This window comes from Tursiops truncatus, chromosome 7, assembly GCF_011762595.2.
Source record: "Tursiops truncatus isolate mTurTru1 chromosome 7, mTurTru1.mat.Y, whole genome shotgun sequence".
In the NCBI taxonomy this organism is placed as follows: domain Eukaryota; kingdom Metazoa; phylum Chordata; class Mammalia; order Artiodactyla; family Delphinidae; genus Tursiops; species Tursiops truncatus.
In genome coordinates, this window is record NC_047040.1 from 32,724,995 (window position 1) to 32,751,227 (window position 26,233).

Here is a 26,233-nt window from a genome sequence, read left to right on the forward strand (position 1 = left end):
GGAGACTACCTTCAAAAAGGTCACATTCTCACATGGGAGACATTCAATTAAAAATTGGTTACAACAGTATCCTAAGTGCAAAGAAAGATGTAAATCTAAGGTAGAAAGGAGCAATTAGCTTTGTGGGGAGCGAGTTGGCTGTCAAGAAAGGCATGTAGAAGAGCGACATTTGAGCCAGATTTGGATAGAAAATTGGTTGGGAAAGTGAAGATGCAGGTTATTTCTGGCAGGGGAAGCAGCACAGAAGCATTAGAAATGATAGCTCAGAAATACTGTGAGGAAGAAAGCATAATATTTCTTCATATGCTAAGTTTAATTTTGTTTTCCTCTTAAATAAAGTGGCCTTCCAGGTCTTATCTAAGACATGAGATCTTATATTGGAAAAAAAACCAAACAAACCTGGCTGTTACGATTACCTAGAGATTATTAGGGTAGAAATCTGAGTTACTTAAGATTTTTAGGAGTTCACCGGTGGCGCAGTGGTTAAGAATGCACCGGCCAATGCAGAGGACACGGGTTCGAGCCCAGGTCCCGAAAGATTCCACATGCCACGGAGCAACTTAGCCCGTGAGCCACAGCTTCTGAGCCTGCGCTCTAGAGCCCGTGAGCCACAACTACAACTACTAAGCCCACGTGCCACAACTACTGAAGCCCGCGCGCCTAGAGCCCGTGCTCCACAGCAAAAGAAGCCACTAAAAGGAGAAGCCTGCGCAAAGCAATAAAAAGTAGCCCCCACTCGCCGCAACTAGAGAGAAGCCCATGCACAGCAACAAAGACCCAATGCAGCCAAAAATTTTTTTAAAAAGATTTTTATTCTACATAAAATGTTATAATAGCTTAACTGTCAGTAGCTGCCCAATATTTGTTTTTTTTTTCATATTCTCCTTTGAATTTAGAATGACCATTTTGGAACTGTTGTCAACAATGCATAATAATATATTGGAATGCTTCCTAGCATTATCAGGGGAAAGAACAAATGAAAGTTTTAATTGACATAAAATACACATAATGAACAAACAACCCTGCAAAATGAAACATACTATCTGGGAATTTCTGATAAGAACATTGAAATCTGTTAATAAAAATTCTTTCGATATATTTTTGAAAAATCAGTTGCTTATAAGGAGAAATATTAATCTTTGTGATGTATTACCATACCTCCTATTCTTAAAGTGGAAAAAATGACACTTTAACACTATGCATGTGCAAGGGTATTCAATTAATATCTTCTTATTTAAAAAGCCACTAGTTGGAATCAGGTTTCATTAAACAAGTAATATCCAAACTTTGCTAATCAGAAACTGCCAGGTATAAAAATAGCAGGAATTTTTAAGTCACTTTAATACATTTTTTGACTATCATAGACTTCTAGTAGTAACCATATTAATAATGTTAATTATTTTGTTATATAAGCCAAATATATCTTTAATATAACTTAGTAGAAAAGGAGTTTTTTGGTTTAATAGAATTAGATTGGCTATCGTTGGCTATTAGTTCCACTGGTTCGCAGGTTTGAGGAAGTATATTATCTAATGGCAGTGTCTATAAAAACAGCAAAAAATTATCCCACCATAACAATCATCTGACATTTTATTTTATTTTATTTGGCCGTGCTGTGTGGCTTGCAAGATCTTAGTTCCCCCACCAGGGACTGAACCCCAGCCACGGCAGTGAAAGCACCCAGTCCTAACCACTGGACCACCAGGGAACTCCCAAAAAAAGATCCTTATTTTAAAGAAGAAGAATATATACGTTAGGTCAAGTTATTTGACCAGATTTCATGCAACCAGTAAAATGGCAGAGTAACAATCTGAATTTGGATTTATCTGAGTCTAGAGCTCAAGCTCTTAACCATACATATTCTGCCTATTCTTCAGTCATGCATGAGAACAATGATTTTATACATGCAAAGAATAAATGAGAAAATGTCTTCACCTACATGAAAGAAAGTTTATGTATAAATTTAAATGGCAGTTATTGGTACCAAACTACCATGTTATGTTCAACTTTGCACGTTTTTGCCTTAAAAATTAATTTCAATTTTAGTATACCACTAAACGTATTAGCATAATAATATGTAAATATGTACTTTAAAGATCCATTTCTGTATTTTCATATAGGAATCGTATATAAGCAGAAAGGAACTTTAGAAATTATCCTGTTATTCATATCATTTTAATTATCATGTTATTCATATTAAAGGAAATCACAACCCAAACAAGTTAAATATCTAATGTGAAGGTATACAGTCCATTAGTGATAGAGACAGGAGACATGCTTCTGGGTAATAAAAGACTACAGAGAAATGATCTTGGTTAGGTACAATTTGATCGAAAGTTTAGAAACATGTCAAACAATTCTATGTACAGTCATATGCCTGGGACTTATTAATACCAAATAAAGTTCAGTGGTGGTTTCAGGGGGAGGAAATACTTTTTATATGTCTGTAACATTTCACATTAAAAAATAATCACTTCAATAATACTGTCTAATTCTAGCCTTACTTGAATAAACAAAACTGCAGTATGGGAGAGCCAGCACGCTTACCTTGTCACGTTTAAGTAATTACTAGTACGAGCACCTGGGAAGATAGCGTCTCCCTACTCTGACTGCCACTTGCTTGAAAAAATCAGATTACGGGGGGTGGCGGGGGGTGATGAATTGGGAAACTGGGATTGACATGTATACACTAATATGTATAAAATGGATAACTAATAAGAACCTGCTGTATAAAAAAATAAATAAAATTTAAAAATTAAAAAAAAAATCAGATTACAAAGTAAGTGGAACACCTTGAAGAAATGGAGCTATTTCCATGACAGCAGGCTCCATGACATCAGGTTCAACAGATCCCTAATCCTTAAGAGTAAAACAGTACAAAAGGGTAGAATTATTAATATGCTTTCTAATATAAGTTGAGGTTTTATTTAGGATATTAACCAGAGGTTTGATTGATGGTGCAGAAATAAAAGTAAAGATCATTGCTCTAAGGAAATCAGGACTCCAGGTTGGGATACCAGATTTGCGGATCTCCACATTCCAAGCCATCTAATGGTCTTTTCTAGTTAGCTTGTGGAAGCCTACAATGGAGGAAAACACTGTTTATACTAGGATAAATCTGATATGTTGATAGGATATTAAACAGCAGTTCACTAAATGTTTGTACTTCTTAATGAAATTAAACCCTCCCATATAAAGTGTTTTCATGGTGTTAAATCCTTTCATTTTCTAAAAAAGTTTTTTTAAGAAAAACTAAATTTTAACTACTGCAGTTGCCTCATTTGTTAAGGGACTCGTACAATGCTATTTAAATAGTTCCTACCCATCCAACACCGTGAGTGAGAAGACCTGATTCTTGCCCAGGAAGTGTCAGTAGCTCTACCTTGTTTGCTGACTCCTTTCCTATACTGTGCCCCTACCTGCACACTTTTCTTAGTGACCTATGAAGGAAAGTGATTATGTGTAAATGCTACATTATGTGGCTCAGAGACATTGTATACCTCTGTTAATTTTCCCCAATTAAGTGAACAAAACCAACAGGTCTAGCCCCAGAGTCATTACCCTGACTTCCTGCTGTGTTCCTTGGAGGCCCTTTCTCTGCTTCAGATTGAGTTAAACTTCATCCTGTTGGAACAAGCACTTCCTAAAATATCCCAAGAAACTTACTATCGTGCATAGTAACAACTGGGAAGTTATCTTGCTTACCATATTAGAATAATTTGTTTTAGGTAATTAATACTGTATACTTCAGTTGTCAATTAGCTATCTTTTTTCTGTTCATTTATTGATTGAATAAACATTCATTCAGAACCGAGTGTGTATTAGGCACTGTGCCAAGAGATAAGGCTATGGAAATGCATGCGAGGAAGCATCTAATGGGGGAGACAGGCAGGTAAGTACTTACAATACAGTACAGTTGTTGAATTTGAGAATAGAGGGACACCAAGCTTGGCATGAGCGAGCCAGGAAAGATCCGAGGAAGTACAGCAATCGTCATATTTGCCAAATATTAATTCTTACCCTTTTAAGGATCTGGACTTTGAGACTCTGAGGAAAGCTTAGATTCTTTCCCCCCCAAAAAAAAAAAAAAAAAAGCTAAAATTTTGCATATTATATCATGTATTCACCTTGACACCCCATATATCTCAGGGTAAGCATTCCTGGTCTACAGACTTAATATTTTCAGTCCTAATTAACTCTGTAGCATAAATAGCCTACCCTTTTCCCTATTCTAAACCTGCTTTTTTTCAGGTCTTTAAGTTAAATACTTTGTAATAACATTCTAGAATCTCACCACATCTTTATGTCTTTCATGTTATAGACTTTAGTTACCACCTCAAGCGTCGAAGCGTTTTGCTTTGCTAGCCCATATGTCACAGTTGTGATTAATTCGTATTTTGTAAAATTATAGTTGATAATTTTTGTGTCACCTTTAAAAAGAAAGCACTTTGGGGACTTCCCTGGTGGTCCAGTGGTAAGACCCCGTGCTCCCAGTGCAGGGGGCTAGGGTTCAATCCCTGGTCAGGAAACTAGATCCCATATGCGTGACGCAACTAGGAGTTCTCATGCTGCAACTAATAAGTCCACATGCCGCAACTAAAGATCCTACATGCCGCAACTAAATATGCAGCAACTAAACATGCCGCAACAAAGATCCCCAGTGCCGCAACTAAGACCGCGTCACAGCCTAAATAAATTTTATAAAAAGAAAGCACTTTGGGTTTAAATTATCTTTCACCAATAACATAATTTTACTTTTGCCTTATTTCCAATTTTTTTCTGAGGTTTTTAGGTGCAAATTTTACCTTTGACTCGAAGATTCATTTATGACAAATTATGCTTATGTAAATGTACACTTGAGGTCAGTTATTAACAGTTATTAACTTAATCCTCTTTAAACCTTTAAAATAAGTTACATACAGCACGTGAACTTTTGCCGCGTGCGGCCACTGGTGCTCAGAAGCGCCTGAGAGTTCAGGAATGACCGAGGCTCAGTAGCTTCCGTCCTCCGAGGGGTGGCAGCCCAGGGCCCGGCAGGTGCGGTGGGGCTGGGAGGAGGCGGGGGACCCGGGCTCCGGGCTCGGGACTCAGAAGAGGAGCCGAGAATTCCCCCCACTTCCCCACGCCTCGGACGTCTCCCACTCAGTACCTTATACCGATGTTCTGACCGGTTTGGTGTTTGTCATTAAATGAAGAGGAATTAGGGAAAGGAGGAACAGAGAGGGTCCCGGAGTTTCTTCAAGAACCGGCCGAGAGCCGTGGCTCCCGCGGGGTTACGCGAGAGCCTGAACGGAGTGAACGCGGACGCCGGGGCGGAGGCGCCGAGGGCAGCGCGGCTTTTGCGCTCGCCAAGCCGCGGGGTTTAAATCTCCCGCCTTCCGCAGCCGGAGCCCGACACCTCCACGCTCTGGTGCGGAGGGGCACCGGCTGCGGGTGCGGCTCGGCAGCGGCGCAGGGCTCGCGAGCGGCGGCAGCGGTAACGGGCGCCGGGACCGACCTCCAAGCTGCCGAACGCGACCCGAGGCGGCGGAGGACCGGCGCGTCGCGGCTCCGGCGTCGAGGTGAGTGTCTGCGGCCTCCTCTGGCCCCCTCTCTCCGGGCGGAGGAAGGGCCGCGCCCTCCCCGGCGGAGGCTGGGAGGCCAAACCCTTGGTTCCCATGGCGACGCCCCAAGGTGAAGGGGCGGCGGGAGGGGACCGCCACGCGCGCACGCGGTCTCTCGGGGCTTCTCGCCGGCCTTCACGGTTCCCTTAGGGACCCCGGCCCCTGCGGCCTCCGCTCCCGGACGAGGTCCTGTCCGAGCTCCTCCGGGCTTACCCTGGGCAGATCGGACCAAGAGTAGTTTTAGGCGTGGCAGCGTCCCCTCGGGCCGAAGGGAGCTTCCACCCACGCTCGCCCCGGGTAGCGAGCGAACGAGCGCAGGGGCCTAAGGCTTGTTTGGGTGATTTCTCTCGAAGGTGCGGATCGCTTCCATTAGAAGCAGATGCTCACGGCTTTTAGGTGCTTTCCTGCTGACCTCCTTTTTATGTTGTGCTTATTTTCATGTTATTATTTTGTAATGGGAATGTCTTCCTTACAAACTAAATGGCTAGCAATGGGTAAAAACAAAACGCAAGTAAATGTGCGGTTTAAGACAGTGCAGAAGGCGCGAGCTCCCGAGGGGTTCCGCGCACAAATCTCGCTGCCTGAGGCCTTTATCCCAGCGCCACGCACCGGTCCGGCTCGTGGAAACTGGATCATCTGGTCAGATGCCCAAATGATGTCAGCTGTCAGATACCTGATGCTCTGAGAAAGATGGAGAGTGGAAAAAAAGTCCATCCTGGCAACTAACCCGCGATGCTGTGGATTTGCCAGTAGAGGGTGTGGGATTATTTTTCATGTAATAGATGATTTTGATGCACAGAGCATGAAAGCAATCATAAACTCTGGGTCACTGTGAAATAGCTTATTGGGAAGATAACGTTTATCCATCGTTTGGGGTTTTTTCTAAGTATTTATGTATTGATTTATTTGGTCACGACTCAGGCAACGTACTGTAAGGTGATATTACTTTAGTTATCTTCACATCAATATTTATGGAGTAGCCACAGGTGCCCATCCTTTAGTAGGAGTTAATTATACATTTATTGGCCAAATAAACATCCAATAGTATGTATATATTTTTATATGACCAGCCTTTTTAGTCGTTTTATATTCGTTGTGTATGCCTAATGTACTCAGTATTCTTTGAAATTTCTGTGTTTATTTAATAGTGCAAAATGATTGTACATCTTGACATTAAAACAGTTATGTGCAAGACATTGTTCTAATTACCAGTAATTAACGTTAGAGTTAGGTGGTTGCTCAGAGATCAGCCAGTCCAAAGTGCAAAAACTACAAACATTAAGACTGGTGGAAAAACTAGGAAGCCATATTTTTATTAGAAATATTTATTATAAAAATAAAATTTATACCAATGACTGAACTAGGACAAAATATCAAAATACTAAATATCAGATATTAAACAGTATTGTTTTGTTCTACTGTGCTGTCAAACTTTATTTCATTGTGTGGTACATACTATATTAAAATTTTTCCCCTTTCCTTTATAGTTTACCTTTCTCAGTACTCACTGTGCCTCCTTTAAATTTTTATTATTTAACAACAACAGGTGGGGTGTGTGAAGGACTTTTCAGTATGTCTGTGACTGGAAAGATTTCCTCATGTGAACTGGCTTTTGTTCTTTAATAACATCCTTATTCCCCTTTTCCCTTGTTTGTTTTTCATTCATCTGTTAGGTTTCTTCCTTTTTTCTGAAGTCAGACTTTTCAAACTTCTTGCATCCAATATTCACCTTCTATGTAATTATTATGATTATTATTTTCCTATTGTAGACTCATTTGCAGATAACACTTTAGGTTTTAAAAGAATTTTTTTGTGTGGATTTAGTTTAGATTAAAAAAAAAACCAAAGCCCCCAAACTGAATTACCACAATAAATACAGTTACAACAGCCAACATTAACAACTGTTCACATTGTGTCATATTTCTTTCAAATATTTTTTAAATAAAGAAATAAAAGATTTCCAATAAAGCTAAAGTTGTTTTTGTATCATACGCATTCTCTTCCTGCCCACTATATATTGCACATTTATATTATTCTTTTTTTCTTAATCTTGCTAGAAGCATGTAAATTTTAGTAATTTTTTCAAATGAACCAACTGATTTTCTCTATTTGCTTGTTTTCTATTTCACTGGTTTCTACTCTTATTTTTATTATTTTGTTTCTTCTACTTTGGGTTTACTGTGCTCTTTTTCTAACTTCTTAAAGTGGAAGTATAAATAATTGATTTTGTACCTTTTTTACTTTCATATATTGATAGGTATTTAAAGCTATAAGTTTTCTTCTAAGCATGCTTTAGTTGCATCCCACAAATTTGGGTGTTTTCATTATCATTTAGCTTAAAATATTTTAAAATTTCTCTGTCACCTGTTATTTATTTAGATGTGTTACTTTACTTCCAAATATCTGGGAATTTTTTTTTTAAATAGATCACTGCTATTGATTTCTAAATTAGCGTTGTTGGTGTCAGAGGACATACTCTGCACTATTTCAAAACCTTTAAATTTATTGAGATTTTTTGTTTGTTTGTTTTCTGCCTATCCTAAGGTTTGTCTTGGTGAATGTTCCAGTTACCCTTGGGGAAAAAATTTGTATTCGGCTGGTGGTGGTGGTGGAGTGGTTTATATAAGTGTCAGTTAAGTCAAGTTGGTTGAAAGTGTTGTTCAGATCTTTTAAATCTCCACATGTTTTATGTCTCCTTATTCAGTCAGTTACTCTGGGGGGAGTGTTAAGTCTCTAATTATGATTGTAGATTTGTCTTTTTCTCCCTTTAGTTCTGTCAATTTTTTTTCTCATATTTCGTGGCTCTGTTATTAATTACATACATATTTAAGATTGCTATGTCTTTTTGATAAATTGACCCTTTTATTATTATGAAATGGTCATCTTACCTCTGAAAATACTTTTTACCTGGAAGCCTGTTTTGTCTGACATTAATATAAGCTTAATGTTTGTCTCATATCTTTTTATCCTTTTCCTTTTAACTCATCTGTATTTATGTTTAATGTGTGTTTCTTATAAACTACATATAGTTGGGTTGTACTACTTGTTATCTAGTCTTACAGTCTGCCTTTTAACAGTATTTATATCATCCACTTATGTTTTTGTAATTGTTTTCTGTGTTTGGATTAAGCACAAAATATTGGTGTTCTTTTTCTGTTTTCCTACTTACTCTTTGGTCCTCTTTCCTGCCTTCTTTCTGGTAAATTGAGTTTTTTTTTAATATATTCTACTTTTTCTCCTCTCTTGACTTTTTAGTTTTGCCTCTTTGTGTTATTTTTTTTTATTGATTGTGCTAGAGATCACAATATGCATCTTGAATTTATAAAGCCTATTTTCAAATATATTCTAGTACTTCATGAACAATGTAAGAGTATTACAACTTAGACTTCCATTTATCATCTTTTTATCTTTTCTTCTGTTATACATTTTACTTCTACATATGCTTTATATTTTTTATTTTTAAAGAATCAATACTCTTTTAGTGAAATTTAAAGATGCACATGTATATTTTTGAAACTTTCTTTGTGTTTATCAGTATATATTTACCCTTTTTGATTTCTCTCTTGCTTCCTATAGAACTGAGTTTCTATATATTATCATTTTCCTTCACCCTAAAGAATATTTAGGATTTTTAGTAGTGTAGGTCTGCGTGGGACAAAGTCTTTCAGTTTTTATCTGTCTGAAATTTTATTTTCCTTTCATTTTTGAAGGATATTTTTATTGGGTATAGAATTCTTGGCCAACTTTTTTCAGGACTTAAAGATGTAGTTCACTTGTCTTTTGTCCTTTTTTTTTTTTTTTTTTTTTTTGTCAAGCAGTTTCCTTCTCTTCCTACTGTTCTGCCAAAGATGAAAGGAGTCATGAGTCCTAGGCAGGACTATTCACTTTCTGGATTTAAGTTCATTAGCTTTTTTTTTTTGGCATCCTCAGCTCTCTGATTGGCTTTAAGAAAACACATAATTTTGTAGGTTATCTATCAATAGTTTATTCTCATTGTTAGGATGGGAGTTCTCTTAACTTTCTGAAGTAGAAGTGGAATACCAGTACAATACTGATTTAATTAATATTACTTAAAAATCCCTTTATTACTCTTATTTTCCAGATTTTTGAAAATTGGTGAGTTGTAGTGAGCAAGCACTTTCCTACATTACTGGTACTGGGCATAAAAATTGGTATAATCTCTATGGAGGACAATTTAGCAAAATGAGAACAATTTAAAATGCATAAACCCTTTGATTCAGCCCTTATGCTTCCAGGAATTTATTTTATAGGTATACTTGCATGTATTTAAATATATATATATATATATATATATATATATATTTACTAATTTTAGCATGGTTTGAAATAATAAAATTCTGGAAGCAGTCTAAATATCCATCAATACTAGACCAGTCAAGTAGATTATTGTACATCCATACACATGGAATGTTATATATCCATTAAAATTGTATTTCAGCTACATAGAAAATTCCATGTTATATTCTTTTTCCCTTAGTACTGTACAGTCTCACTTTTATCCATTCTCTAATGTGGCTGAAGAGATGCCTGAGGCCAGAATAAACTATTTAATTTGTAGGTGGCCCTCTTTTTTTCTGTCTAGATGCTAGTAGCATTCTTTCTTTACCCTTAAAATTCAGCAACATTCCACAGCATGTCTTTTTTTTTTTTTTTTTTTTGCGGTATGTGGGCCTCTCACTGTTGTGGCCTCTCCTGCTGCGGAGCACAGGCTCCGGACACGCAGGCTCAACAGCCATGGCCCACAGGCCCAGCCGCTCCGCCGCATGTGGGATCCTCCCAGATAGGGGCACGAACCCGTGTCCCCTGCCTCGGCAGGCGGACCCCCAACCACTGTGCCACCAGGGAAGCCCCCCACAGCATGTCTTATTCTTGATCATTCTCTATTAATTTTTCTTGGAACACGGTGAACCCTTTCAATTTTCAGCTTTATCTTCTTGAATATTTTGGCTGTTCCATATGTCTGTCCCTCTCTAAGAATATTTCTTACGTTAGATCTCAATTGTTTATCTTCCAAATCTATACATCATATTGTTCCGTCCAACCACTTTGTTTGAATCTAACCACCTTTATCTTGTAATCTTCATTCTGAATGATTTTCCCAGGCTCATCATCTGTGTTATTCACTTAGTTTTCTGAAGTATCTATTCTACTTGGAATTGTTTCTAATGCAGTTTCAAGTTCTGTGGTATTTTTTTCCTCTTCTTTTTCTTTATATCTTTTGCTTCCTTCAGCTCTTTTTTAAAAATCTCTTTTATGGAATATTATTCCATTTATCTACAGGCAGAGCAGTTTTTCTTTAAACCTGTTTTATGAAGCAATTTTTCAAATTTATATATAATTTTCTCTTTCTCACGTTACGGTACCTCCTTTTCTTATAGTGCTACTTTTTCATGTTATTTATTTTTCATGTTATTTATTGTTGAAAGGAGTAGTTCTATTTTGCCCTACTTTTTGCCCAAGAGTAGTATAAGTAGTTTTATATAACCCTGTACCATGGAATAACTAGCCCTTGGAATAACTGCCTTAGAGGCTGAATAGGTAGGTGACTGGGTACATTATCTTGATCTCTTCTTTAACTGGCTTCTTGGTGACAGTTTTTGGGGTTTTTTTTTGCGGTACGCGGGCCTCTCACTGTTGTGGCCTCTTCCGTTGTGGAGCACAGGCTCCGGACGCACAGGCCCGGCGGCCCTGGCTCACGGGCCTAGCCGCTCCGCGGCATGTGGGATCTTCCCGGACCGGGGCACGAACCCGTGTCCCCTGCATCGGCAGGTGGACTCTCAACCACTGCGCCACCAGGGAAGCCCTTGGTGACAGTTTTCATATGCTCTCTTGTAGCAGTTTCCCACAGCATATGTCAATCACTGGTTCCAGAGGCAGGTCAATGCTGATATATCTCTGATTTTTCTAGGGTACTTTTGTCTGCTATAGAAGGTTGACTACCAGCTTGTTGTTTCTGTTTCCCTACAGCCATGCCTTGCCCCTTGGCAGGGAAAATTAAAACTATCCTGGCCATTCTAGGTTTTAGGGAGCCCAATACATAATACCTCTCACCTTTTTGTTCCCTCTTGAGATTGAAACCAATTCAGATGTAGTCAAAGACCTAGGCAGATGGAAATAAAATATCAGCTTTATTATTGAGAGAACTGTTAGAGGGTGTGTATCATGTCAATGGTCTTTTAATATTTCTGTCCCCTAGTCCAGACCTGGAAGAGCCCACTCAAGGGAAAGTTTGGGTCTTCATACTAGACACACTTACCTAAGACTTTTGCCTCACACTGATTAGGTCACAAGTGATGAGTAAAAGGTTAAAAAAGGGCTAAATTCACTAATTTTATGACTTGATACATTAGCTCTACCCAGTCAAGAAATGTGGACCAATGGTTAATTCACCCGTCAGGCTTCTCGCTGTAGGGGAGAAAGGGCAAGAGGCTGGGAATATTTATAGAAAATTTCTCCTCATAGAAACCAGAAGAGCTTAAAACGAAGCATTCCGCCCCTTAAACATAATGATCTCTTCTTCAGTAGTCTTCTTTGCTAGCCTGTGATAATATAGGCACCAAGTAAACTGCCTACCTCTTCCTTAAATCTGGCTGCTATGCCTTTAAGAATTCATGTTTTCAAGTTAATTAATTATTGGAATTGCTCTTCAGGACCTAATCTATTTGCCAAAACCGAATCTGCTTCAGACTAGATGAGATGCATGTCAAATTTGGTCATCCTCTTTGAATCTGATGCAAACTTCACTGTATCTGACATTTACTCATTGGCATCAGTGCTATGAGATGTGGCAATTTTTTCCCCATGGGGGACCTGATTTAATGAATAGAAGGTTTTATTTATTTATTTGTTTATATATTATTGAGATATAGTTGATATAGAATATTATATAAGTTACAGGTGTACAACAATTTTTAAAAGTTATACTCCACTTATAGTTATTATAAAACATTGGCTGTATTTCCTGTGTTGTACAATATATCCTTGTAGCTTATTTATTTTATAAATAAATATTATTTTATTTTATAAATAAATGCCTCTTAATCTCCTACCCTTATTTTTCCCCTTTCCCCTTCCCTCTCTCTACTGGTAACCACTAGTTTGTTTTCTGTATCTGAGTCTGTTTCCTTTTTGTTATATTCACTAGTTTCTTTTATTTTAGATTCTACCTATAAGTGATATCATACAGTATTTGTCTTTCTCTGTCTGACTTATTTCACTTAGCATAATAACCTCCAAGTCCATCCATGTTGTTGCAAATGACAAATTTCGTTCTTTTTTGTGGCTGAGTAGTATTGTATTTATGTACACCACATTTTCTTTATCCATTTATCTGTTGATAGACACTTAGGTTGCTTCCATATCTTGGCAGTTGTAAGCAATGATGCTATGAATGTTGGAGGGTACATGTCTCTTTTCAGATAGTGTTTTTCTTTTTTTCTGATATATACACAGGAGTGAAATTGGGTCATATGGTAGTTCTATTTTTAGTTTTTTAAGAAACGTCCATACTGTTTCATAAAACAGAGGGAGAGAGACAGAGGGAGATTAGACACATACACAGAGGAGAAGGTGATGTGAAGACAGAGATTGGAGTTATGTTGTTATTAGCCAAGGACTGCCAGCAGCCATTAGAAGGTAGAAGAGGGAAGAAAGTATTCTTCCCTAGAGTCTCCCAGAAAGTACAGCCCTGCTAATACCTTGATTTAAGACTTCTGGCCTCAAGAACTGTGAGATAATAAATTTCTATCCTTTTAAACCACCAAGTTTGTGGTAATTTGTTACAGCAGCCATAGGAAATTAGTATATTGATCATACCACTACATTCTTTTATATTTTCTTATCTCTGTGGATTTCTTTTCATTTGTTCCACTGCTCTATGGTTCTGGTGCCAGTACCATTCTGTTTTAATTAGTAAGATTCACATTCAGGCTTATTTTTTCAAGATAATTGTCATTTTGTTAAAGTACATGTCCATTACCTTTAAAAGTCAAATATTAAAGGATTATAATGTTTAAAAGCAGTTCTTCCAATCCTGCTCCAGTTCCAATCTCCAGTGTCATGTACCTTCAACCCTTTTGTTTTCTCTGGTATTTTCTAAATCACATGTTTATATGCTATGTTTTGATTTATTAATTTAAAGCATTATCTACTAGGACTTAGCTCTCCTTCACCACCACAATCTAACCCCATATTACAATTTTTATTAAATCAAATAAGTGTTTATGTTACTGTGAACTAACAAGTATTTTTAAAATTTAGTCAAAAAAAGTATTACTGAGACTGATGTCAAAGAGCATACTGCCTATATTTTCTTCTGAAGTTTTATGGTTTCAGGGCTTATATTTAACTCTTTAAATTTATTTTTGTGTATCATTGAGAAAGTAGTCCAGTTTGATTCTTTTGCACATAACTGTCCAGTTTTCCTAGCACTATTTATTAATGAGCCTCTCTTTTCCCCAATCTATATTCTGCCTCCTTTGTCAGATTAATTGCTCATGTAAGTGTGGGTTCATTTCTGGGCTCTGTGTTCTGTTCCGTTGATCTATGTGTCTGTTTTAGTGCCAATACCATACTGCTTTGATGACTGTAGCTTTGTAGTTTAGTTTGAAATTAAGGTGCATGATACCCCCAACTTTGTTCTTCTTTCTCAAGATTGTTTTGGCTATTCAGGGTCTTTTGCGTTTACATACAAATTTTAGAATTATTCTAGTTCTGTGAAAAATACCATTGGTATTTTGTTAAGATTGCATTGAATCTGTAGATTTCCTTGAGTAGTATGGTCTTTTTAATAATATTAATTCTTCTAATCCATGAGCACGGTTTATCTTTCCATTTCTTTGGGAAGTCTTTGGTTACTTTCATCAGCATCTTACAGTTTTCTGAGTACCAGATTTTTACCTCCTTAATCAGATTCATTTCTATGTATTTTATTGTTTTTGATGTGATTGTAAATGGGATCATTTTCTTTCTTTTTTTTTTTGGCTGCATCGGGTCTTAGTTGCAGCAGACAGGATCTTCATTGAGGTGTGTGGGATCTTTCGTTGCAGTGTGCAGGCTTCTCTCTAGTTGTGGCATGCGGGTTTTTTTCTCTCACTAATTGTTGTACACGGGCTCCAGGGCGCACGGGATCTGTAGTTGTGGCACATGGGCTCCAGAGCACATGGGCTCTGTAGTTTGTGGCACACTGAGGCATGCTAGTTCAGTACTTTTGGCGCGTGGGCTTAGTTGCCCCACGGCATGTGGGATCTTAGTTCCCTGACCAGGAATCGAACCCATGTCCCCTGCATTGGAAGGTGGATTCTTTACCACTGGACCACCAGGGAAGTCCCTAAATGGGATCATTTTCTTAATTTCTCTTTCAGATAGTTCTTTGTTAGTGTATAGAAATGCAACAGATTTCTGCATATTAATTTTGTATCCTGCGACTTTACCAAATTCATTAATGAGTTCTAATAGTTTTGTCATGGTATATTTAGGATTTTCTATATATCGTATCATCTTACCTGTAAACAGTGACAGTTTTTCTTCTTCCTTCCCAGGAATGATTTGGATTCCTTTTATTTATCTTTCTTCTCTGATTACTGTGGCCAGGACTTCCAATACTATGTTGGATAAAAGTGACAGGAGTGGGCATCCTTGTCTTGTTCCTGATCTTAGAGAAAATGCTTTCAGCTTTATAGGCACATGAAAAGATGTTCAACATCACTAATTATAGGGGAAATGCAAATCAAAGCCACAATGAGATATCACCTCAAAATAACAAGTGTTAGTGAGGATGTGGATAAAAGGGAACCCTTGTACACTGTTGGTGGGAATGTAAATTGGTGCAGCCACTATGGAAAACAGTATTAGGGACTTAGGTAATTCCTCAAAAAATTAAAAATAGAATTACCATATGATCTAGCAGTTCCACTCCTGGGTATTTATCTGAAAAAATGAAAACACTAATTCAAAAAGATATATGGACCCCTATGTTCATTGCAGCATTATTTACAATAGCCATGATCAGGAAGCAGCCTTAGTGCCCTTCAATAGATGAATGGATAAACAAGATGGTATACACACACACACACACACACACACACACATGCTGGAATATTACTCAGCCATAAAAAAGAATGAAATCTTGCCATTTGCAAACATAACAAAACAGAAACAGAGTCATAGATACAGAGAAGAGGGGAGGGGTTTGGGCGGAGGAGAGATGAAGGAAGTGAGGAAGATTAAGGAGGTACAAATTTCCAGTTGCAAAATAAATGTCACAGGTATGAAATGTACAGTGTGGGGAATATAGTCAATAATTATGTAATGTCTTTGTATGGTGACAGACGATAACTAGATTTATCATGGTAATCATTTTGAAATGTATAGAAATAGCAAATCACAATGTGTGTAACATAGTGTTGTAGGTCAATTATACTTCAAAAGGAGACAAACTCGTAGAAAAAGAGATCAGGTTTGTGGTTACCAGAGGTGGAGGGTGGGGAGAGAGAAGATGGATGAAGGCAGTCAAAAGGTACAAACTTCCAGTTATAAGATTAATAAGTACTAGTAATGTAGTGTACAACATGATAAATAAAATGAACACTGCTGTATGCTGTCTGAAAGTTGTTAAAGAGTAAATCCTAAAGAGTTCTCATCACCAGGAAAAAAGTCTTTTTCAGTTTCTTTAATTTGTCTCTATATGAGATGATGGATGATCGCTAAACTTGTGGTAGTTATTTCACGATATATGTAAGTAAAATCATGCTGTACACCTTAAACTTATTCAGTGCTGTGTGTCACATATATATGTCACATATATGTTTATATATATATAAAACTGGAAGAAAAAAAACCAACTTAGTTGGTTTAGTGCCCTATAACCATTCCTCCTTTTTTGAATATCATGTCCCTTCATTTTTATTGGAATTAATACTGGCTTTTTTTTTAACCTAATTTTCTGAATAACCATTGATTTTTTTTTTCCCCAATTGCTCTAACATTTCTGCTATATGGCTATGAGTAGTATGCTCAAACATATCAGTTATGTTTCCTAGTGATCTGCTTTCTAGAGTCACTTAATCTTCCTGCTTGAATTTGAGCTGCTTGTTCTGTGTAGCTGTCATCTTAGGCCTTCCCTTCATTGCTTTTCCAGATTTGATTTAGTTCTTCTCATCATGCATTGCTGCTTTTGAGAAATCTGCTCTTATTCTGACTCCCAATGCTTTGTATGTGATCTAATTTTTATCTCTTAGAACTTTCAGGATCTTTTTATCCCTGCTTTTCTGAAAGTTTACAGTGATGCATTTTGGAGCAAATCTCTTTTTGTATGGAGATTTGTGTCCTTCAGTTACAGGAAATTTTCTTCAATTATTTCTTCCCTTAGTCAATCTTTACAATACTCTTTAGACAAATATTAGACTTCCAGGACTGTCTTTAATTTCCTTAACTTTTTTTTAAAATGTATTTATTTATTTTTGGCTGCATTGGGTCTTCGTTGCTGCGCAGGGGCTTTTTCTAGTTGTGAAGAGCAGGGGCTACTCTTCGTTGTGGTGAGCAGGCTTCTCATTTCGGTGGCTTCTGTTGTTGCGGAGCACAGGCTCTAGGCGCGCGGGCTTCAGTAGTTGTGGTGCGTGGGCTTCAGTGGTTGTGGCTCGTGGGCTTTAGAACGCAGGCTCAGTAGTGGCGCACAGGATTAGTTGTTCCGCAGCATGTGGGATCTTCCCCGACCAGGGATGAAACCCGTGTCCCCTGCGTTGGCAGGCGGATTCTTAACCACTGCCCCACCAGGGAAGTCCCTAATTTTTTAAACTTTTTTATGGTTCTGCTTTCTGAGATATTTCTTATATTTTTCAACCCTTTTATTAATGTTTTAAAATTTTTGACTATTCTATTTTCTTCCCAATGATTCTTTTTTATTCCTTTATTATTCCTTTCTAAGTGATAGTCTGTTCATGGAAGCAGTAGCTTTATTATCTCTCTGATAAGATAATATTTTATAAGACAATATTTGAGGGATATTAGTTAGAGAGTTATTTTTTGTTTTTTCTCTCTTGATGGAGAGTTTCCTCAGATATCTGGCTATCTTTGGCTCTCTATATTTAAGATTATAACAAAGCTAATTGGAAGCTTAGTATGTGGGAGTGAGCTTAGTATGTGGTGAGTTTCGCCCTAGGGTGAAAAGGCAAAGATCTGTCCTTTTAGAATGTCCAAATTAAGTACTCCTTTTCTCTGGAGCTTTTAATTTTTTTCAGAGAAAAGAATGTTCCCGTCTTCTCTGAGGAGTGGAGAGGTGTGTGTGTAGTGCTTTGCTACTGGTGAGCAAGGAAGGGGAAGAGAGCTTGAAATTCAGTGATTTGGCATGTAAACTTTCACTTAATCATTTTGTTTTCAGGCCAAGCCCTCTGCTGTGTTAGCTTGCCAAAGACCAGAGCTTTCCATGTTTAATTAATTCAGCTTCCATTTAGTGAGATAGATTAAAGGGGCAGGGAGGTGCCTCAGGGTCCAGCCTGCTGTATACAGGCTTCAGTGAATCCTCCTTCCACTTCTAAATGTTGAGTCTTTCAGATAATCTGCAGGGTAATTGACTCATTCCTCATTAGCATTCCTCTGTTAGTTGCTTAGGATACTACTTTCTCTGCCTTCTTCTAAAAATTTATTGAAATCTCTCATATGCTCTAGTCACTATGCTTATTTTCTCTATGCTTATCAGTTAATAGATAACTTTTTTGTTTTGTACCTTCACTGTTATTTTAGTGGGTTTGGGAAGGGAACACAGGTAAGTGCATGTAGTCAATCTGCATTTTTGACAGGGCACCCTTGTAATATATTTTAATACCTGAAAGGGCAAGTTCTTTCAAGTTTTTCTCAGTGTTGAGTTTTAAAATTATGTCAGTCAAATAAAAAAAGTTTAGGGTTTTAAAGTTTTACATCCTGTGCTTTCTTGTTTATTGAGAGGCTGTATGTAATAATGTATTATACTTATATACAACTTTATATTTTTAAAAGCAATTTTGGGGCTTCCCTGGTGGCGCAGTGGTTGAGAGTCCACCTACTGATTCAGGGGACACGGGTTTCGTGCCCCGGTTCGGGAAGATCCCACATGCCGCGGAGCGGCTGGGCCCGTGAGCCATGGCCGCTGAGCCTGCGCGTCCGGAGCCTGTGCTCCGCAACGGGAGAGGCCACAACAGTGAGAGGCCCGCGAACCGCAAAGAAAAAAAAAATCACTGGTAAAAGCAATTTTTTATGTGTTATCCCATCTGAGCTTCATTTTATGAGAGGTTCTGCAGTTGGGAACATTGAGCATAGCAGAGGATTGGGAGAGGTGTTGGCCTGAAATTTGCAATAAAGTTGGGAATATAATACTCAAGTTTTATAAGCAGTTAGCTTTAATATCATTAAAAAAAATTTTTTTAATTAATTTATTTTTGGCTGCGTTGGGTCTTTGTTGCTGTGCGGGCTTTCTCTAGTTGCAGCGAGTGGGGGCTACTCTTCGTTGAGGTGTGAGGGCTCTCATTGCGGTGGCTTCTCTTGTGGAGCACGGGCTCTAGGCGCACGGGCTTCAGTAGTTACAGTACGCGGACTCAGTAGTTGTGGCACACGGGCTTAGTTGCACCGAGGCACATGGGATCTTCCTGGACCAGGGCTCGAACCCATGTCCCCTGCATTGGCAGGCAGATTCTTAACCACTGTGCCACCAGGGAAGTCCTAATATCGTTTTAACAGAAGAACTTAGTGTGATACCTGATAATTAGGAAACTAATATTGTATGTTTCAGTTAACTCACTATAAGACAGAAGATAACTTTAATCATACTTTCCTCACCTTCAAAATGCAAAAGAACACTGCTTCTGGAGTCAAAGTCTTGGATGTGTGCTAAGTATCAATATGTTCTTAATGTATGCGTATCCTTGAGAAAGTTCCCTTAATTTCACAATGCCTCGGTGATCTCCTTTACAAAACCGGAATAATAAAATCTGCCATTTCTAGTTGTCAGGGTTGTCATGAAGATTGAAGGAGATAAAATGTATGAAAATGTTTTAAAAATTGTCAAGAGTTCTACAAGTATAATGATTACTATTTTAGTCAGTAGTAATACCAAGATCATCAGGAACTTTTAAATATCTTAAGACCCCTCTAAGACTTTACCTTTTACATAATTTTGAATTATTTTTGAAAAACAATTAAGCTCTAGTCATGTTATAAGAATATTAGGTGGACATTGTATCCTCTCTGTGGGCAACTTACTTTCTTAGTATGGGATTTTGGGGTGTATGATTGAATGGCTGTAAGTAATTACCATATTCTTTCTGTTTTAGATAAAGACAGGTCTGCATCTAATTTCCTCATTCAGTGTCTTATTGGTGTTATGATTGCAGTGTCAAGTGTAGCACCCAGAACAAAGCTGGCATTTAATATGTGTATGAAACTGACTTCCTTATTGGGACTCTTTGGAAATTTCAGCTAATTATAGTTCTGCCTACTTCTGTTGTCTCAGAGTATTTGTAAATTTCAACTGCCCTAGTCCGGTTTTAGTCTCTCAGTAACCAAACCCACATTTGGCTAAACAACAGTTAAGCTCACCTATCTGAAAGGATTCGTATTTATAACCTGATGCAATTCTAGTCTAATATTAAAGCTGGTACTTTATAAATATATCCTTTAGGAAAGTTCGAGGGGCGATTCTCAATCTGTGACTTAAAAGTTTGTCTTTCATATCAGTAACCCCTAATGATTCCAGTAGGCTTCAGTTTGTCTCCATCTGTGCAAGAGGACATACAAATCACCCTGTAACATAATCTACTCATTGATTTGCCAGAGCCAAAAGCTATTCCTGAATTAATGGACAATTGATGAAAGATTAGTCAGGCAGTACCTTTAAAAATTACATATATGGGGCTTCCCTGGTGGCGCAGTGGTTAAGAATCCGCCTGCCAATTCAGGGGACACAGGTTCACAAGCCCTGGTCGGGGAAGATCCCACATGCTGTGGAACAACTAGGCCTGTGCGCCACAACTACTGAGCCTGTGCTCTAGAGCCTGCGTGCTGCAACTACTGAGCCTGTGTGCCACAACTAATGAAGCCCGTGCACCTAGAGCCTGCGCTCCACAGCAAGAGAAGCCACCGCAATGAGAAGCCCACACACCACAGCAGAGAGTAGCCTCCACTCGCTGCAACTAGAGAAAGCCCACATGCAGCAACAAAGACCCAACACAGCCAAAAATAAATAAATAAAATAAATTTATTTTTAAAAATTACATATAGTATATATATGTGTGTGTGTACATACATATGTATGTGTACGTACATATGAACAAAGAGTAAACATTAGCTTAAAGAGACTTATGACTCTTCAGACCATGCTTTGAGAACCATGATCTAGATCAGAGTTCTGTAAACTTTTTCTGTAAAAGACCATGATAGTAATTTTGGCTGTGTAAACCATGCAGTCTGCTGGATCTACTTAATTCCGCTGCTGTAGCAAGAAGGCAGGTAGGGACTAATTTGCCAGAAGACCATAGTGTTTGCCCATCAGCCTAGATCCCTGAAATGCAGTGGAGATGTGATCTTGGTTAGGCACATCATTTACCCACTTACCTTCTGAGGTGAGTTGTTTGAGTTCCTTTTTTTAGGTTGAACCATATGAAATTGCTGATTTTGTAGGTCAAAATGATCTAATGTTGGCAGTTTCATATTGTTCAGTCAAAGACAAAAAGCTGTTTTACTTATAAAAACTGTTTAATCAGCACACATAGTCTGTATTGCTATTGCTCTGGTGAATGATTTTATGGCAAATGAGGATAAATGACACTTTAATCTCTTTATAGCAGTCTTGTTGGGTGATGGAGTTCGTATAAGCTTTTCACTCTAACTCTATATCGAATAAATTTTCTCTGTGTAATTGTTTTATATTCTCTCAGTTATGATTAAGATTTTTAAATTTCTTTTATTGGTCTCTCATTATATGGAAGTCTCCATCCCTTTTGAACTAGATAACAGAAATAGAAAGTTGAACTAGGTAACCTTTAAGGTTCTTTTCAATTTCTTTCAACTATGGGATTTAAGTATCTATTATATATAGAACATATTTCTCATTAAACTATTATTCTTATTGTGGTTAATCGATAGCACAATACTAAGAACCTAGTACAAATTTGATTCACCTTCTTCAAACCTTCAAATTTTACCACCTTTCTGCTTTCTTTCTTGAAGTTCTCCTGTGTTCTCACTGCTTAACTATCTTCATATAGTTAGCTCCCAAATCACCATTTCCAATCTAAAAATTAAAATGAAAAAGCATAAAATAATATGCTTCTTAACTGCCCACAATTTTTGTTCTAAGTGCTCTACATGTATTTTCTCTTTTGATTCTTATAGCAATCTGTTTACTTCATTATTCCTATTTTACCGATGAGAAAACTAAGGATCAGAAAGATTAATGTAACTTGCACAATGTCCCATGGCTAGTAAATAGTGGAGTTGTTGGCTTCAAACCTAGGCAGTATGACTGGAGATCCAAGCTTGAAACAACCTTTGCTACTACGGTTTTAATTGGTTGTTAGATATTTCTGTAAACTCAGATGTCCCTTATCATTTCAAATTCAAAATTTCACACATCAAATGCATAGTGTTCCCACTTAGATAGCTTCTCCTAATTGCCCTTATTTTTCAGGGGCAAAACTTGAATCATTATTAACAAGTTCTATAGATTCTTCCTTCAGATATATTCTTATGCTAATGTCCTTGGTCCAGACTCCTATTAGATTATATCTGGAATATGGAAAGATTGTCTAAACTCTCTGTTTAGTCTTTCTGCTGCTCCAAAACCTTCATTGGCTCCACGTTACCTATTAGGCTGTACAGATAAGAATCCACCTGCCAACACAGAGGACATGGGTTCGATCCCTGGTCCAGGAAGATCCCACATGCTGCGGAGCAACTAAGCCCGTGCACCACAGCTACTGAGCCTGTGATCTAGAGCCCGCAAGCCACAACTACTGAGCCCACGTGCCACAACTACTGAAGCCCGCACGCCTAGAGCCCGTGATCCGCAACAAGAGAAGCCACCACAATGAGAAGCCCGTGCACCACAACAAAGAGTAGCCCCGCTCGCTGCAACTAGAGAAAGCCCACGCGCAGCAATGAAAACCCAAAGCAGCCAATAAATAAATAAATAAATGTTCCTTTAAAAAAGAAAAAAGAGAAAATTCATGGCTTGGGAGCTAGAGTAATCAGGAATACTACATTAATATTAAACAGCAACCTTGTCTAATGTATTTTCTTAATTACATCAAATGGTGATGTTGTATTTAGTCAAAAGTCTTCACAGATTATTTTTCTCAAGGGGATTTCAGTGCTTCAGTTTGTACATTACCATCAGTCTGTTTTGCTTGTTTCTCTGTGATGTCATAGTAATGAAATGTTATAAGTAAAGTGAGTATAGAACTACCTCTAAAGAGAATATTGATTTGTTTTATTTTAATATTTGTATTCCATATCCAAGAGATAGCTACAAATACAAATTTAAATATTATATAATGCAAAAATGAGTAAAGTGTTCCATGTGATGACTGTGTTCAAGTAAAAAAAATATTGTACTCTTTCTAGAAATAAAGGAGATTATGGACTTCCCTGGCGGTCCAGTGATTAAGACTCTGTGCTCCCACTACAGGGGGCAGTTTCGATCCCTGGTTGGGGAACTAAGATCCCACATGCCGTGCAACACGGCCAAAAAAAAAAGAAAGAAAGAAAGGAGATTTCTAGTTAAGATGGCGTGGTAAGTTCTGCTCCAAATTCATAGTAATCAAAAAAAAAAAACAAACCCCAGAAAGTTTATCTTGGCTAGATAATAAGGTAAACATGGACTAGAAACAAAATAGACAAGAGAGGTGAGTGGACTGAAACAGACGTCTTGAGCTCTCAGTATAGAAGTAGGTCCTAGCTTCTGGGAGTTCAGGTTCTGCAGGTTGGTAGAAATTAAAAGTGTTTCACATGCAATGCTCCTTCAACACCCTGAATAGATCGGTAGTATTTCAGATACCACTATATCAGCGTCCCTAAAATACCAGTATATGACACTGTGAAAGTAGCAACCCTGAAGGTGAAGTGGAGGCAACTAGATTATAGATCTAGTGATCTATAATCACTAGATAAGGAGGAATAACCAGAGAGAGGAAAAAGGAAAAGTAAAGATTTTATACTCAAAATAAGCTTACAGAATTCAACCAACAAAATCAATATTTGGAAAATGAATTTACTCCAGATAAAAAGTCTAAGAATTCTATGTATTTAGGGTGCCAAAGAGAAAAATTATGGAATGATGTCATTAAAAAGGATAAAAAATTAGGAGAATATTAAGAAGAACCAATTGGAAAACTTGGAAATTAAGAAAGAAAGAAAGAGTCACTGGATTAAAAAAAAAAAAAACTCAATAGGTATGATGAACTCTAGACTGAACAGAGTTGAAAAGAGAATTCATAAACTGGAAGATTGTACTGAAGAACTTATCCAAAATATAGGACAGACAAACAGATTAAAAAATGAGCCATTAAGACCCAATAGAAGATTCAGATAAAAAGAAGAAATTATGGCTGAAAAGGAATATTTGAAGGGATTACAGCTTAGAATTTTCTAGAACTGAAGGAAGACATGAACCTCCATAAGGAAAATACACTCTACTTAAATACATCTTAGAGAATCTCAGGACATCACAGATAAAAACTCTTTTATAAAAGATTCAAATAGAAAAAGGAGGGACAGTAGGAGCCCAGACTTCTCATTGACTGCAATAGACGACCTAAGGTATTAGGGCTTCTATCCTCAGTTAAGGAACACTAAGCAATGTTATATAATGTTATATAATGTTGGAAACAACAAAACAGACACATACATAGCAACATACATAGAACTTAAAAACAGAGGACTGGGGACTTCCCCTGGTGGCCCAGTGGTTAAGACTCTGAGCTGCCAATGCAGGGGGCCAGGGTTCGATCCCTGGTCAGGAACTAGATCCCACATGCTCCAACGAAGATCCTGCGTGCTGCAACTAAGACCCGGCACAGCCAGGTAAATAAATAAGTAAATAAATAAATACTGAGTGAAAAAAAAACAACAAAAAGTCAGAAATGGAATCTACAGCACAGTGTCATTTCTGTAGATTAGCATATGTACATAACACATTTTACAAGAACACATTCAAATAAAAAGGTACACATCAAACACATTGAATGATTGTGATGAGAGATGGATATGAGGAAGGGGTTAAAAAGGAAGGAATATACAAATAAATGAACAAACAAAAGAATGAGTCTTGCATGGACCAATAATGATAGCTTTAAAAAGAGGAGAATTGTTGCCAATCTATACTTTTATATACAATTAGACTATCATTTATGAATGAAGGCAAAATAGAGTGTCATAGATACCAAAACTGAGAGAATTTCTATCCACCGGATTATTTAGGATTGACAGGATTTATTTAGGATAAGACCTAAATAAATGGAGATACATACTATGTTCATGAAGTGGAAGACTCAATATTATTAAGATGCCAGTCCTTCACAGATTGATCTGCAGATTCAGTGCCATCCCAATCTAAATTCCAAAACTCTACAGCTCAATACTAAAAAAAAAAAGACAAACCAATTTAAAAGTGAGCAAAAGACTTACAAACACAACAATGGAGGATATACAAAAGGCCAGTTGGCACATGAAAAAGTGTTCATTATCAGTTGTCAGGAAAATACACATTAAAGCTGTAAGGAAATACCACTACACAACTAGAATGGATAAAACTAAAAAGTCTGCCAACGTTAAGTGTTATTGAGGTTGTGGAACAATTATAACTGCCATACATTGCTAATGGGAATGTAAAACAGCAATTTTTTATAAAGTGTACCCCAATCCTTTGATAGAGAAAAATCCATTTCTAGGTTTTATTGAAGAGAAGTGAAGACATTTGTCCACAAAAGACTTGTATAGGCATATTCATAGCAGATTTATTTACAGTAGTGAAAAATTAAAGCATACTGTTAACACTCATACAATGGATTACTGTTCAGCGATAAAAAAGAACAAACTAGGAAAGGAAAAACTAAGGTGAAAAAAAATCAAAACATTTATTATTTATGGTAGGCTAGGCATTGGCTGGAAAGGGATACAAGAGAACTTTCTGGGGAGTTGGAAATGTTCTATACCATAATACCTATTTGTCAAAAGTATACAGCTAAAAATTGTACATTTCATTGTATGTAAATATTCTCAAAAATAACCATATAAAATGTTGATGATGATAATGATTATGGAGTAAGGTGGTAGGGAATAGGTGAAGGTATAAATGACACAGAAATGACAGAATATTGGGATGATTGAGCTATCATTTTATTGTTGTCTGCATATGTTAAACTATATATAACTTTTGAAGAAATTAAGAAAGAAAAATGTCTTATGTTTACCCAGACATTTACCAGTTCCAGTCATCTTCATTCTTTCCTATAGATAAATTACTGTTGTAATTTCCCTTCAGCCTGTAGAATTTGTTAGCATTTCTAAAAGTCCCCTGGCCATGAATTTTCTCAGTTCTTTGTCTGAAAATGGCTTTATTTTGATTTCAGTTTTAAAGGACAGTT

General features: G+C 37.4%; 1 protein-coding gene across 2 annotated transcripts in view; it reads left to right on the forward strand.

Annotated features, from left to right (window-relative positions):
* Nucleotides 1-4,917: 4,917 nt before the first annotated feature.
* The window catches only part of ICA1L (islet cell autoantigen 1 like), a 64,350-nt gene continuing 43,034 nt past the window's right edge, over nucleotides 4,918-26,233 (forward strand). Inside the window, exon 1 of one of the 2 annotated variants that reach the window (XM_073807375.1) lies at nucleotides 4,918-5,561. The gene's annotated coding sequence lies outside the window, so the exon portion shown is untranslated. The remainder of the gene's footprint in view (nucleotides 5,562-26,233) is intronic. The other variant, XM_019939100.3, reaches the window with a different exon arrangement.